General features: G+C 43.6%; 1 long non-coding RNA gene across 1 annotated transcript in view; it reads left to right on the forward strand.

The window, feature by feature from the left end:
• Nucleotides 1-17,043, forward strand: part of LOC126100922 (uncharacterized) — a 569,132-nt gene that overhangs the window by 103,087 nt on the left and 449,002 nt on the right. The gene's annotated exons all lie outside the window — the stretch shown is intronic.

A 17,043-nucleotide genomic window follows, 5' to 3' on the forward strand; every position in this document is an offset into this window, starting at 1 on the left:
TTCTTTAACACCGGCATCCATATACCGTTTAATTTGACGCCCTCCTCCTTTCGGTTGAAATTATTTGGGTGTTTAGCAATTTCGATCGCCTCCCTGTAGAGCCTTTCGTAATATCCGCTCGTGGCCGCTAGTACTTGCGTCTCCTCGAAACGAATATTGTGGTTCCCTGGCTGGAAAGCATGCTCTGCAACAGCTGATCGTTCCGTTTCTCCTCTTCTACAATTTCCCTTGTGCTCTTCCAAACGTTTAGAAACAGTTCTTTTAGTGGTACCCACATAAACATCACCACAGCTGCATGGGATCCTATACACTCCAGATTTTTCCAATGGTTTTCGAGCGTCCTTGGCAGGCCTAAGGTATTCCTGTATCTTCCTGGTGGGCTTGTAAATTACGGTAATATTCCGCTTCGTCAAGATCCTCCCTATTCTTTCCGTTACATTTTTAACAAACGGCAGGAAAACCTTAGATTTTGCAGTAGCCTGTACGTCAGTATGATTTCTGCGTGGCTGCCTCAACGCACGTTTTATTTCGGCGGACGAATATCCGTTCTTCGTTAGTGCATTGTGGAGATGTTCCATCTCAGCGTCGAGCAACTCAGGTTCACAAATATTTCTAGCTCTGTCCGCTAACGTCTTGATAACACCCCGCTTCTGTTGTGGGTGGTGGTTCGAATCCCGGTGCAAATAACGGTCTGTGTGCGTGGGTTTGCGGTACACTGAGTGACCCAAACTACCATTTTCGTTTCTAAACACAAGCACATCGAGGAAATGTAGTTTGCCGTCTGCCTCCTCCTCCATTGTAAACTGAATTCTTGAGTTTATACTGTTCAGATGTTCGTGGAACCGGCTTAGTTCCTCCCTACCATGTCTCCACAACACAAACGTGTCATCCACGTATCGGAACCATGCATTTGGTTTCTTGCTGGCAGTACCTAAGGCCTGTTCTTCGAATTTCTCCATAAAGAAGTTTGCAATTACGGGACTTAGGGGGCTTCCCATAGCCACGCCATCCGTTTGCTCATAAAACTGTTCATTCCACTTGAAGTATGTGGTCGTCAAACAACACTTAAACAGCTCTAAAATATCGGCAGGAAAAATTCGATCCAGCTGTTCCAATACATCATTAAGTGGAACCATGGTAAACAGCGATACCACATCGAAGCTGACCAATATGTCATCCGGCTGGACCACTATGCCATTCAATCTGCTAATGAAATGTGTCGAATTCTTTATATAAGAGTCGGAACGGCCCACATGTGGTTTTAACAGCGTAGTCAAAAACTTGGCTAACGAGTAGGTGGGCGAACCAATGGCACTTAGTATCGGTCTTAACGGAACATTTTCTTTATGAATTTTGGGCAATCCATAAAGCCTCGGTGGTAGCGCAACCGAATTGCAGAGACCTTTCTGTACACTCTCTTCAATGGAGGACTTTTTTATTAACCGCGACACAGTTCTGAGAACGTTGTTAGTGGGGTCCTTATTCAGCTTCCTATATGCTTGCGGATCCAGTAGATCCGTAATTTTTCTCTGATAGTCGGCCACATCCATAACGACCGTTGCGCTTCCTTTGTCAGCTGGGAGAACCAAAATACTATCGTCGTCATTCAGGAGTTTTAAAGCTCTTCTCTCACCCACAGTTATATTACTTTTCGGCGGTTTTGCATTGGCTAATATTCTCACTGTTTCTATACGGATTTCTTCAGCTGTTACAGAATCTACACTGCGAATTCCTGCTTCTACATTGGCTATAATTTCTTCCGTGGGCACAAAACGCGGACTAACAGCAAAATTTCCTCCCTTGGCAAGCACAGATGTCTCATCGTCAGATAACGAACGTTTAGACAAATTGATAACGGTCCGGGAAACGTCTAAATGCCGAACAGTCTGATTAGGTAGCAAATTATCAAACTTCTTCTTCTGTCTACTAGACGTCGTCAACATACGCTTCCCCATGGTATCATGCAGTAGTCTATCAATTTTATCCCAGTCACCGCTGCACAGTTTATTACTGATCGTAATATGGAGAGACATTAACTTACAGTTTGTGCTTGCCAAGTCCCGTCGGGTCTGCTGAATGCGCTCTCGTAGTAAGGCCTCCTCAGTCCGTTTGAAAATGCGTTGTGCCTTGCCCGAATAGAACAGTCGCTTTATCTTCAGAAACTTCGGTATAACGCCGACGGCTCTGCAACGAGACAGGAATGTGAGGGAACACAAAAGCTGCACTCTCTTCTTCTGGAGTCCTTCCAGGCGTCGCACTTCTCATCAACCGACCACGGCATAACAGCCCGGATAATTATAATGGATATCCCATTCTATACCTGGTAGATTGAAGTCTCCCCCTATTACAATAGTATGATCACGAAACTTCTTCACGACGTTCTGCAGGTTCTCTCTGAGGCGCTCAACTACTACGGTTGCTGATGCAGGTGGTCTATAGAAGCATCCGACTATCATATCTGACCCACCTTTGATACTTAGCTTAACCCAGATTATTTCACATTCGCATTCGCTAATAACTTCACTGGATATTATTGAATTCTTTACTGCTATAAATACTCCTCCACCATTGGCGTTTATCCTATCCTTGCGGTATATATTCCATTCTGTGTCTAGAACTTCGTTACTGTTCACTTCCGGTTTTAACCAACTTTCCGTTCCTAATACTATATGCGCACTATTTCCTTCAATAAGAGATACTAATTCAGGAACCTTGCCCTGGATACTCCTGCAGTTTACCAATATTACGTTAACTTTTCCTGTTTTTGGTCTCTGAGGACGGACGTTCTTTATCAACGATGATAATGTCCTCTCTGGTAAGCCGTCAGGTATTTTATCGTTTCGCCCAAGGGGGGGTCCCTCTAACCTAAAAAACCCCCGTGTGCACGCCACACGTACTCTGCTACCCTAGTAGCTGCTTCCGGTGTGTAGTGCACGCCTGACCTGTCTAGGGGGGCCCTACAGTTCTCCACCCAATAACGGAGGTCGATGAATTTGCAACCATTATAGTCGCAGAGTCGTCTGAGCCTCTGGTTTAGACCCTCCACACGGCTCCAAACCAGAGGACCGCGATCGACTCTGGGCACTATGCTGCAGATATTAAGCTCAGCTTGCACTCCGCGTGCGATGCTGGTTGTCTTCACCAAATCAGCCAGCCGCCGGAAGGAACCAAGGATGGCCTCAGAACCCAAGCGGCAGGCGTCATTCGTTCCGACATGTGCTACTATCTGCAGCCGGTCACACCCAGTGCGTTCAATAGCTGCCGGAAGGGCCTCCTCCACATTACGGACGAGACCCCCCGGCAAGCACACCGAGTGCACACTGGCATTCTTCCCCGACCTACCCGCTATTTTCCTGAGGGGCTCCATAACCCGCCTAACGTTGGAGCTCCCTATAACTAATAGGCCCGCCCTCTGTGACTGTCGGGACCTTGCCGGAGAATCGGCCACTGGCCCAACAGGCGAGGCATCCTGTGGTGGCTCGGAAACGATGTCATCACCACTAGGAAGCACCCCGTACCTGTTGGAAAGGGGTAAGGCAGCTGCCACGCGGCCAGATCCCACCTTCGCCTTTCGGCCAGGCACGCGCGAGCCCACCACTGTGCGCCATTCACCCTGGAGTGATGGCTGACCGGTAAGATGCTCACTGCCGGAAGACGCAGCGACATCAGGGGTTCCATGTGATTCCAAGGCCACCGAAGTAGGCATAGGTCTCACCACAGTTGCCCCAACGCCACTACGAGCCGACGCCTGCGCCTCGAGCTCGATGAGCCTAACAGACAAAGCCTCCACCTGCCCCCGAAGAGTGGCCAATTTTCCTTGCGTCCGCTCACAACAACCACAGTCCCTACACATGACTATGTTTACCCTACCCTATACGGTGACAAATTCCCAAGATAATCTTCTGATGAGCTACTCTGATAATCAAGAAACACTCACTGAAATACGAGACGCGAAAACTACGCTAGGTTTTCCCAGAAAAACTATTTAAAAGCTAAGCGCAGCAAATAAGTACAAAAACGCTTTATACAAACAGTACTCGCTGCTGCTGGTGCTCTCGCTCTGGCTGTCACAAGACAACTGCTGATTCAAGTGACTAGTGGCTAACGGCCGCGAAACAAACAAAAGACGGTTTTAGGGCGCTTTCTGTTCTAAACGATCAAGAAAACACTAAGAAATCTAACACGAAAACTACGTAAAGTTTTATCAAGAACTGTTAGTTACTATGCAGAGCAGATAAACACAAATAGAATCCCTTCCTTAGTGGAAGGTCGTAAACAAAATGCAAAATAAACGCTTTATACAAACAGTACTCTCTGCTGATGGTGCTCTCGCTCTGGCTGTCACAAGACATTTTAATTAAATGGAGTACCTCCCAAAAAAAATTCTGTATAGGGTTATGTAGTTTCATGCAGTGACGCATTAATACAGCTAACACATACAATATTATAGTCCCAACTAATACGCTTGGACAGAATACTGATAATTAGAATAGTGAAATGTAATTGAGATTAGTAAATGCTGTAGCAGTGCATTAGCTTATGAAAGGTAATTTACTGCGACTAGGCAGTAACATTAATTATAAATCAGGAATTGAAGAATGAATTATGCTCAGTATCATGGACCAGGTGTTTCATCAACAGATTACAGAGGAATTCCGAGTATTTCCTGATACAATTGTTTTGGAATGGATATTGTTAGGTAACAAGGACTACTATTGTTCCCCCAAGTGTTGCTCAGTCAACAGCAGAAGCATCACCAGCACTTACCGCAGTTAATATACTAAAGAATGTATCAGTTTTGCCAGCTATCTCTGCGTTCTATCACAAAAAACTGCGGTAAAATCCTCACCTTCTACATCACAATATAAATATATTGTAATGGGTATTGGTATAACTGCAGATATTTTATTCTGTGGTACTTTGATACGTACACACATCAGTGTGCTTGTAGTTTAATCGCTGGATCGAGTAGTCTTCCCACAATCAACAGTACAACCTGATGTTTTGTCCATGGTCATACATGGACTCTGTACAATGCCTGGAAATATAGACTATTCATTTCGCGCCTATGCCTCCACACTTCAAGAAGCGACCTGTTGCCAGGGGAACTACGCATTAAGGGTTTGCTCTTGCCAGATTTACTCGGAGATACTAACAACTTAACACCCATAATAGGTATACTTATTAGTTTTGTTCAGCACACCATCAACGTCACTAATAGAAATACCTCCACTTATACCTGTTACAACCTGTGTGTGTGTGTGTGTGTGTGTGTGTGTGTGTGTGTGTGTGTGTGTATGAAATTCTGGAGAAAAATAGTACACCTGGTAAGACAATGTCTGATGATGGCATGTGCCACCTGGGCGATAACATATGTACTAACGAGAGTTTCAGCATCTTCCGCCAAAAGACAGCGTAGTGGCATAGCTGCCAGAGCGCCGTCTGCATCTACCCTTTAACAGGGAATGCTCACAGCCAGAAGGCTCAGTGTGGTGCGAACGTGTGAAGCAAGCAGGCAACTGTGCCATGGAGATGTGTTAGTGCTTCATACAGCTAACTGAGTGAGTTTGAAAGGGGCCAAATTGTGGGCTTCCGAGCTGCATGGTGGTCCTTTCAGAGAATTGCCACACAAATTGGTCTTGCTGCATCTATTATGAAATTATGCTGGATCAGTGGTCACTTGAACATTCTGACACCTGCAGATGAGGTCCTGGATGTCAACGCACCAAAAACGCAGGCCAGGATCTTCATATTGTAGGGGCAGCAGTGGCATGTCGTACAGCTACCACAGCAGAGATGGTAGGGCTTGTGATCCCAGACGTGTCAACACAGACTGTCGTCAACCGGTTATTAGCAGTAGGACTATGGGCACCCACATCTCTAGCCCGTCTTCCACTCACGCCACAGCGTCGACATGTTGAGCACGACTGGTCCCGTCAGAAGTACATTTGGAAGATGGAAGGCCGCGCCGTGGTCTTCATTGATAAATGTAGATTCTGTTCGTATACAAGTGACGGTAGTTATCACGGACGATATAAACCTGGTGAGCGCTGTCTCGTATTCGTCCAAGACACACTATCCCCACCCTAGGCCTTCTGATCTGGGGTGCAATAAGCCACAACTCCTGTTAACCTTTGGTTTTTATGGAGGGGACGCTAACAAGCACTCGCTATGCGCAGTATGTTGTTAGAACCAGTCTTTTGCTGTTTTTTGAACAGTTAGGTGATGTTCTGGCAGTAGAATGTTCGCCCACTCAGTGGCTTTAAAATAAAATGTGCTCTGCGAGACGTACAACAACTTGGCTGGTCAGTACATCTCTGGACCTGTCTGCAATCAAACATGAGTAGGATATGATGGTCGAGATACATATTCTTAGAATACCCGAACAGGCGTACCGCATTATGTTTAACTCATCTTATGCCTCATAGAAAGAGTAAGAGATATGCTGAAGAGAGAAGCAGGTATTAAGTACCCCCTACTTCTGACTTTCGAATTTCCACTTTATGGCGCCTAGAGACATGTAAAACTAAAACAAAAGCAGGTATATAAAGTAGAATCACATAAACTGTCTTTCGTAAAGAGTCTACAGCCATGTGGAAGTTGATTTTGTGAAGAATGTGAGCGATGTGGCGCGTATTAGCAGTGCTTATTGAATATCATTTGGCATGTAGTCACGCTTGCTCTAACAGTCTGCGGTCAATCGAAATCTTAAGTTTCAGTATTTAATGTGTAATTTGCATTTGGTTACTAAAGAGTATTATTACACAATTTTTAGAATTAACAAATTGTACCCAGATACCTAGTAAAATAACACTGCAGAAAATAAATCCATGCAATAACAATAACAATAACACGCAGTAACAATCAATCTTTTTTTATTGTGTAATGTACCAACATGTTCCTTTGTTATTCACAATAAGATGCGTTGTTTTTATGACTTTTTCAGTTGCTACATCGACATAGATCTATTACCGATTTCGCCGACTGGTGTGGCCGAGCGGTTCTAGGCGCTTCAGTCTGGAACCGCGCTGCTGCTACGGTCGCAGGTTCGAATCCTGCCTCGGGCATGGATGTGTGTGATGTCCTTAGGTTAGTTTGGTTTAAGTAGTTCTAAGTTCTAGGGGACTGATGACCTCAGAAGTTAAGTCCCATAGTCCTCAGAGCCATTTTTTAGTTCCTTTTGAAATAGTACACAGCTTACTTACTTTTCTCTCCATCTGTCTCGTTTTTATTTGACTACGCCTCAGATGTTAAGTACCTAAGTGGTTAGAGCTATCTGAGCCATCTGAACCGATTTAAAAATACAATAACAAGAAAGTTGAGCTAATGTGCAGTAAGGAAATTAGATATAACATATAAGCGCAGTCGACACAGTTTTCTCATTGAAATCTGGCCAGCCTACTTTATTGTCATTGTGGAGGCTACACCGAAACTAGTGTGAGGGTTTCAGCAAAAAGTCAATACCTGGTACCTCAGAACCACTTGTGCTATTTATTTGTAAGTGGAATTATTTCATGAGTAGTAGAGCAATAACAGTTCCACCCAGGAATTCATTGAGAACAGCACACAGTTCTTCCTTATGAGTGGTATCCTATTACATCTGAGACAATTGCAAAAGTCACATTTTACTGACAGCAGTATCAGCACTGCCTTATCTCCAAAATCATTACAGGAATCATGACATCCTGCCACGTGTTAACGTCGAGGAGGGGACGTTCTACCCATCACATCACAGTTCTGCAAATTATGCTTGAAACACGCCTACCCTGAGTCCCTCTCCGCCCCCTCCCCCCACCTGCTAACCAGCATTCATGGGAAAGGGACTTGACTATCAAAATCATTACAGGAATCATGACATCCTGCCATGTGTTAAGGTCGAGGAGGGGACGTTCTACCCATCACATCACAGTTCTGCAAATTATGCTTGAAACACGCCTACCCTGAGTCCCTCTCCGCCCCCTCCCCCCACCTGCTAACCAGCATTCATGGGAAAGGGACTTGACTATCAAAATCATTACAGGAATCATGACATCCTGCCATGTGTTAAGGTCGAGGAGGGGACGTTCTACTCATCACATCACAGTTCTGCAAATTCTGCTTGAAACACGCCTACCCTGAGTCCCTCTCCGCCCCACCCCCCACCTGCTAACCAGCATTCGTGGGAAAGGGACTTGACTACAGTTCGCATGCGTGTCACATTTCACAGACATCGAAGACATGCGCCAATATCCACTTACACAAATTTTCAATGACGCACCTCTGAACCCTTTGACTCGTCTCTGAAACTATTTATATCTATGTCTATATATCGACACGGCACCATAGGTGTTTGGCAAATGCTACCTTGTTCAACTACTTGTCATTTCTTCTCATGTTCCACTCCCAATGAGCCCTAATTTCCTATATCTTACCTTCGTAGCCCTTAAGCTGGGGCAGAATAATTCAGCAGTCAGCTTCAAGTGCAGGATCTCTAAATTTTCTTAATAGTGTTTCTCTCAAAGTCGCCTTTCTTCCAGGGAAAGTTCCCAAAGCATCTCTGTAAAAGTCTCATTTTGTTCAAACCTACTGGTAACAGATGTTACAGCCCTCCTCTGAAATGCTTCTAAACTTTCCTTCAATCTTACCTGGTACGGAAACCAAACACTCGAACAGTACTCAAGAATAGGTTACGCCAGGGCCCTATATGCGGTCTGCTTTACAGGTGAACCACTCTTTCCTAAAATTCTCCCAATAAACTGAAGTCAACCATTCGCCTTTCCTACCACAAGCCTCAGATGCTAGTTCCATTTCATATCGCTTTGCAACTTTACGACCAGAATTTTACCTCAAATACCAACCCACACACCTAGAAGATGACAAGTAATTGTAAATCCCTGTTCCTCCAGTCAACAGCAGGTAGCTGCAGTGAAAACATCGGCCAGTCTTTGTACCACACCAATAAATGGTTCCAGCTGCAATTAATAAACGCAGCAAAATCTCAAATCAATTATTTTTATTTCAGATGTTACAAATACTTTAAAATGTCTGCAAAATACAGCAGTAGAATGAAAAAGTTCGGTGTTTCCATTCCTGATTGAGGTTAATACATGAAAAACACACTGATGTCACAACATTACAAAAAAAAGTCTGCACTGAAAAAGAAAACACAATTTCATATCCCCAAATTATTGCCCAAATGTCTGGAGTGTGTATCTCAATAGAAGATTTCAGCATTTGATATTCAGCTAGTTAAGCCTACAAATACCATGACATAAAACTAACCTGACCAGACGTATAGCTGCAGATAAAAAAGTGTTAGCCAAGCAAACATATATACTGAATATAAACACTCAAATAAAATAATTCTGCAGCAGTGCAGAGAGTATTACGTTTAATTTGCTGGTTGAGGTTAATATATGAAAAAAACGCTGTTTAATACGGCAATATTAAAGAGTCTGCAATGTAAAAAGAAGCGTCAGTTAACTTACACTTGAACAAATGGTTCAAATGGCTCTGAGCACTATGGGACTTAACTTCTGAGGTGATCAGTCCCCTAGAACTTAGAACTACTTAAACCTAACTAACCTAAGGACATCACACATACCCATGCCCGAGGCAGGATTCGAACCTGCGACCGTAGCGGTAGCGCGGTTCCAGACAGTAGCGCCTAGAACCGCTCGGCCACCGCGGCCGGTGCACTAGAAGAAATATTGGTTAGATTCGTGCCCAAAATTCCGAAGTAATTACATCAATGACAGACAGATTGTAACAGTTGACACTTGGAAATGTAGGACTTACGATTCGATGTTGTAAAACTATCCTGACTAGGCTTACAACAGCGGAAAAATAAGTGCTCGCTAAAGAAACGAACAGACTGAACGTAACTAATTAGGCACACACTCAAATAAAATATTCCCGAGACAGGGCTAAAAAACTATGTTTACATTTCCAATTGAGATTAATACACCCTCAAAGTTCATTTTACAGTACTTAAAAAAATTCTCAAGCACCATTTTAGGAGGGGCAAGGATAAAGTATTACAGACGATGCAATTCATTAACAGTCGTTGCTATTATTATAAATTACAAACACCTACTGAAAGCCATGTAAATAAAATAACAATCTGCAGTCAGAAGGTCTGCTAAAAGATTTATGCTCGTAGACTGTATTTGTGTGACATTGCCCACAATATTTTAAAAACTACGTCAGCAACGCTGCTCACGTTGTTAAATACGGTAAGTGGGCATTCTATCAGCGCTGTGGCATTTCCGCAAACTATGGTTTGTCAAAATAAAAGCCAGTAACCAACTACATCACCACAAGCAGATGCTAAACAGCATTGTCTGTTAAGGAAAGGAAGGAAAGAGGAAAGTGTTTCTTATTACCAAACATTTTGCTTAAACAACAGAAGAACATATAGCCTACAGCTTGTAAACACATGACCAAGTCAGTAAAAGTGGGAAATATATTTCCAAACAAAACGTCAGAGTCGATAACTCAGAAAAACTACTTACCGTAATACACTCATGCTCATAAATTAAGGATAATGCTGATACATGATGAAACAACGCTGTGGTGGGCGGTTTGCGGGTTTAAATCACCTCGGGGCATGACCATGCAGTGCGTTTGACCTGCGGTCGTCGCACGGTGGCGCTGGCAGTAGTCCACATACGCAGAGGTGTGTAGGTGCATGTCACAGTACGGTGCAGCGAGTAGGTTTTCAAACGTTTTCAGACGTACCAATAGTGAGTGTGTGTCGAAAATGGCTCAAAGAACACATACTGATGGTCCGCAGCTCGTGGTCGTGCGGTAGCGTTCTCGCTTCCCACGCCCGGGTTCCCGGGTTCGATTCCCGGCGGGGTCAGGGATTTTCTCTACCTCGTGATGACTGGGTGTTGTGTGATGTCTTTAGGTTAGTTAGGTTTAAGTAGTTCTAAGTTCTAGGGGACTGATGACCATAGATGGTAAGTCCTATAGTGCTCAGAGCCATTTGAACATACTGATGACGTTATGAGGGGTAGAATACTAGGGCACAGGAGACTGGTCAAACACACCAGGTCGTAGCACAGGCCCTCTGTGTGCTACAAAGTGTGATCTCAAGATTATGGCAATGATTCCAGCAGACAGGAAACGTGTCCAGGCGCTACAGTGTGTGACGTCTACAGTGTAGAACACCACAAGAAGACCGATATCTCACAATCAGTGTCTGCAGTCGGCCACGGAGTACTGCAGTTTATCGCCAGCAGTTCTGCGAGGATATCGCGTGACACCACTGAAACACTCCATTGTTTTTGTTAGAGGTGGTGGCCAGCCACGTGACCGAACCCGCTACCACGCCAACATTGCTAGAGTACTGGTTACACGCTACTCGTTATCTAATTCCATCGTTCATTACTGTACAGATGTGAAATAAAAAGACGATATCGATAACAAGTCTTTACTGCGAGCCCAGTCTGAATGACAGCTTGTCCGTTTGGTTCAATACAATAGTTATTCTTGTAAGCTCCTTCTTATCTCGAAATACTACAGTTCATTTGAAGGGAATCGGACTTCTAGAAGGGACGCTGCATACAAATAGACACCGCCCGGAAAAAAAAATTTGAAACCAGTTGGCTGCGACTACTCATTCCCATTCATACACGACCCATTCAGATTAATGTGAACACCGGCTGTCGTCGACGACAACGTGCAGTAACCACTTACAGACGGTAGGTGGCAGCACAGGCAGTGCAGAGTATAAAAGTATTCCAGGGGACGCAGAAAACAGCCAATCATCGTCATAATTTAGAAACGGGACGATTTATCCGACATCCAAAAGAGTTTGATCATTCGCTTTCGGGCCAAGGGCGAAAGCATTTGCCACATGGCTAAGTTTGTAAGCTGTTAGCGTGCTACTGCTGTTAAAGTATACCGTGTATGGCAAAATGGCGCTATCCAAAACAGGCGAAGAGGCAACTGTGGTGAAGCAAGGTCCATAAATGACATGGGTGACCGATGGCTGCGGAGACGCGTGCGGGCTAACAGACGTGCAACCGGTGAGCAATTGACAGCACAGATGGGCCAAGGGGTCGCATAGAGAACGTTGCTGTGCATTGGCCCTGGTGGCAGCCTCTTGATTCACGCACCCATGCTAACTGCTGTTCGTCGGTGCCGAAGTTTGGATTTTACATGGCAGTACCGCATCTTTGCGTCCACTGATTGCCAGCAGGTGCCCTTTGCAGATGAATTGCGTTTTATGCTCCACCGGACAGATCACCGTTTGTGTGAACAGTGTGGAACGTTTGAAAGCGAACACCTTGCCACAAGGAAATAGCCTTACGCTCCGGGAAATGTTTTAGTGGCACTGTCTGGGTGATCTCGTCATTCTGAAAGGCAGAATGAATGAACAAACACAAATATGCGTCTGTATTTGGGGACTATTTAAACCCGTACATGCCGTTTTTTCCTCGTCAAAATGGCACTTACCAGCAGGACAATGAAACGTGTCACAAAGCACGCAGTGAACGTGCGTGATTCTAAGAGCACCAGTAAAAGTTTAGCGTACTCCCATAGTCAACAAACTCCTTGATTTAAACGCAATGTAGAATCTGTGGGACCGTCTCGATAAGGCTGTTGCACCATGGACGCTCAACCGAGAAACCTAAAGACACTGGGGTCGACATGGTTCCATAATCCTGTCGGTTGACTCTCTTCCCAGACGTCTCAAGCTATAAGGGTGATTAATCACGCTTTTGACAGGTTGTCATATTAATGTGACTGGAGAATGTATAATTCCCAAATCACAGTCCGTTAATTACAGAGAAGCCACCATTTGTTCATGTCATTGAGGCACGAATCTGATTAGAAATGTAGCAATATCATCCACAAATTATTCCTAATGTAGCTGTCTGCACTAACAAAAGGTATTTGCAAAACGAGAAATGTTCTCCAACTAACCTCATTAAATTAGCAATTATATACGTAACAATATACCCCTAGATATATTGTAACTCCTTAAATACTTCTCATGTCAACTTTCATGTGTCCATTTCCTGCGCCTCTATGCCCTGGTGACTAAATCGACCTCAACCAACTCCTGCTAGCTCGGCGTGTTTGCTGCTACAAGCATTAACGGCGCAACAACGCGATGCTCTAGGCGCCAAGAAACATGCGTAACTGAAAAAACGCAAGTAAGGCTCACTGCCAAGCGAATGCTAAGCCAAAGACACCGTGATCTAATACTGTGTTACTACCCCTTCGATATTGTAGATACGAACTACTCGTCTGCATTTGTATTTTATTCCGATTCAGAGTTTACAATCTTTTTACCTCTCTTCTGATCATAGAATCTGGATGACGAAAGTGTGTACTAAGATTATGATTTTTTTTTATTTCAGATTTGATGCAAGATTACAACTGGTTTTACCCTGTCCATAGTGGTTAGTTATCAGCGATATTCTGCATCCAATTGTATCAGCTTCTTAGATAACCTTACGTAGCAGAGATTTACTGCTGCTGATTACTTTGGTCTAAGGTAGTGTGTCGCATTCAGTGCATCTGAGCCGAAAATATTACTACCAGAGTAAATAAGTGCACCAACTGTAGTGCCAGAAAGATTCATTTTAATTAAGATTGCCTCGCTCAGTGGAAGAGCTCGCTTAATTAGAAAGTAAGCACCAAGCCCGCCGTGAAATGCCAAAGGTGTCCCGGTGTTTGTCGTTTCGTCTGCTATTAAGGCTCGCAGTTCCACGTTTTAGTTCTTGGTGGTATTTCCCAAAAGTCGTTTCCAAGGTCCTGTTTTATCTAAAGTAACAATCAAATTCTTAGAAAAAGTTGTCGTTTAGATTAATCAGCCGTAAAATCAACGTAAATTATTGCAACCATGAGATATGTAGCAGTAAACCTAAGCAAAAAATTTAGAGAATATGCATACATTTCTCTCCTTTCTGTTGTAAGTACAAGAAAACATTCTCCTGAGCTCAGAAAGAATGACTATTATGCTTATCCATTACGGATATTTTAGAACCGTGACTGTATATTAATGTAAATAAGTTATACACAACTGCAACCAGTAACTTTTTTCAAAAATAATGCTTTATTACATTAACCGGTTTTCGAACCCTTTCAGGTTCATCTTCAGATCATTTCGGGAGGATCCGGGAAGTTACATCATTACTGGTAGTAGCATAATGCTGGGTGCTGGTTTGCGACAGTATAGGCGGCTTTTTTCGTATCCGTCTGCCTCCATTTTGATGTCCAGAACACTTTCACACGAACTATATTAGTCCACACTTTAACAGTGACACTTTACCAGCATCCAGCATGCGCTTTACGATCACTGTTAAAGTGTGAACTAATATAGTTCGTGTGAAAGTGTTCTGGACATCAAAATGGAGGCAGACAGGTACGAAAAAAGCCGCCTATACTGTCGCAAACCAGCACCCAGCATTATGCTACTACCAGTAATGATGTAACTTCCCGGACCCTCCCGAAATGATCTGAAGATGAACCTGAAAGGGTTCGAAAACCGGTTAATGTAACAAAGCATTATTTTTGAAAAAAGTGACTGGTTGCAGTTGTGTATAACTTATTTACAGAATGACTATTGTTGGCGTTTCGGACGAATGTTATTGTATTTCTGAGGCAAACGAATTTCCAAACTGCTTGATGCATCACTGTGGCAGTGGCGGCTAATGAATGGACCCACCAACCCCGTGGCGGACAGCCACAGAGAAAGCTGTGTGACAACCCGGGTTGAACGTCTAGACTACGATGGTGCTTTAAGATAGATCGGCCGGTTGCAGATTTGCCAGATGCCCAACGTACTCGCGCTCTGCCCAGAAATCCAGATTCCTAATCATAAATACCTGCACTAAGGTGAGTGAAATTTTTAGTGTCTATACCGTACTACTGCTGATTTACGGCGTGAAGGCACTTTAGTACTACGTATGCTGCGTAAGTCAAACGGACGTCAGAGGAAAGACTACAATATATTACTTGAAGAACACGAAGCTGTGAGTGCAGCATTATGATTTGCGAGATTAGCGGTATTTCCTGGGACTATTAAACCACTTCCACGCCGTTTGATCGGTTTGGGTACGAGTCACTCTACTTTGTGACTGTTTCCTTGACGAAATATGGGTTCTTTGGCTTTCAGCGTGCATTGGAGTCCATATAATAAGTCACTGTCGCTGTCATTGGAGCAAACTGAGATGCTATCCGCAACTAAATAACTGTTTGTAATCAAGTTTCTCACGAGCGCAATATAGCTTGCCAGCGTACGTTCTTACTTGAACAGATACGTTGCGTTATTTTCACCCTCAACGACTACGTGATAGCCGTTTTCCAAGTAAATACTGCACTTGAAATGGATTCACAGTTGCAATTGTGGACAACCATCTGCTGTATAAGACAACAACGAAAATTGGTCCCGGACCAAGTTTCGAATACGGATTTCCCGCTTATTGTGAGCAGTCGCCTTACTATTAGGCTATCGAAGTAGCTGAGAATATTTCTCTTGTGCTTCATAACAGCTCTAGTCATCGCATTTCCTATTCCTTCGGACATCCATGCATCGTCTTAATCTCAAGGTAGACTGAGGCCTCAAACATAATGGTTTAAAAGTTCTCAGTGGGGCAGAAATCCGTGGACCTTTCTGGCCTTGCATCATACTTCTGAAAACACTGCAATACCGTATGCGAACATTTTGACCAGCGAAATAAATGAGAACTCTAAGAGAAAAAAACCAACACACCAAAAATAAATTATTCGAATGGCACGCAAATCGGTAGATGTACACACACAAATTATTTCAATTCCTGAAAACTATGTGATTTATTCAACAGAAAGGGCTTCACAAATTGAAAAAAGCCAATAACGCGTTGGTCAACCTCTGGATCATGCAAGCAGTTATTCGGCTTGGCATTGATTGATTAAGTTGTTGGATGTGTGCTCCCACGGGATACCCTGCCAAATTCTGTCCAATTGGCGCGTAAGGTCATCAAAATCCCGATCTCATTGGAGGGCCACGCCTATAATGTTCCAAATGTTCTCAGTTATGGAGACAGTCGGTGACGTTATTGGCCAAGGCACGATTTGACAAACATGAAGTCAAACAGTAGTAACTCTCCTCTTGTGATGGCCTGCATTAACTTGCTGAAATGTAAGCGCAGCATGGCTTCCCATGACGGGCAACAAAACAGGGCGTAGACCATCGTCGACGTACTGCTCTGCTGTAAGGAAGCCACGGATGGCGACCAAGGGGTTCCTGATAGAAAAAGAAGTGTCACCGGGGGGCCATCATTACATGCTGTCGGACTGAAAAGCTGCCGTATTTGCGATCTTCAAAAAGTGTTAATCACGCTTAAGACGTCTCCTTACGACTGTTCACGAAAATTGAGTCTATGAAATAAAGAATAGACTTTGTTCTACAATGGAGACATCATAAGGCGAAAACCCTTAGGCGACAGAAAATTGCTGAAAGCACTATTCTTGTGCAGTTACCACCTTTATGTTGCTAATAAAGAAATTTTTCAATCAACATTCCTTCAAACGTAGCTTATGCGTAAGCTTTTACATTCCAGTTAGGCTTATTGTAACTGTTTGTGTGTTTTGTTTTGGAATACTAGGTTTTCAGCTGACACTCGTACAAGACGGACGTCGTTAAAAAGTAAAAACAGTGATCCAGGGAAAACTCTTCATAAATTATCAATTATATTTATTTGAACTCTAATATTTAGCCTTGACTTTGGAACTTTGTCTTGAAAATTGTATGACAAAAAAAAATCTTTCCATCTATCGCACTACGTTGAACAACAGTTTGTAAGATGAGGACCCAGGAAAGGTTTATATCAGCGTTCTTTGGCTAGGTAGATTTCGCGATACGGCTTAAGAGGGGATATGATCATCACGGATGACAATCTACCCTCTTCATCATGCTCCCACGCTGGCCACAATTTTACACGGAGTTCTTGTGCTAATAAAAAACAGATAATCTGGGTCATTTCTTTTATTACCGGTTTCAATGTGCGCTGTATAGCATTTTCTGGTATAGCTGGAACAGAATAAAGAGGCAAAAACAATGAA

The sequence above is a fragment of the Schistocerca cancellata genome, chromosome 9 (assembly GCF_023864275.1).
Source record: "Schistocerca cancellata isolate TAMUIC-IGC-003103 chromosome 9, iqSchCanc2.1, whole genome shotgun sequence".
In the NCBI taxonomy this organism is placed as follows: domain Eukaryota; kingdom Metazoa; phylum Arthropoda; class Insecta; order Orthoptera; family Acrididae; genus Schistocerca; species Schistocerca cancellata.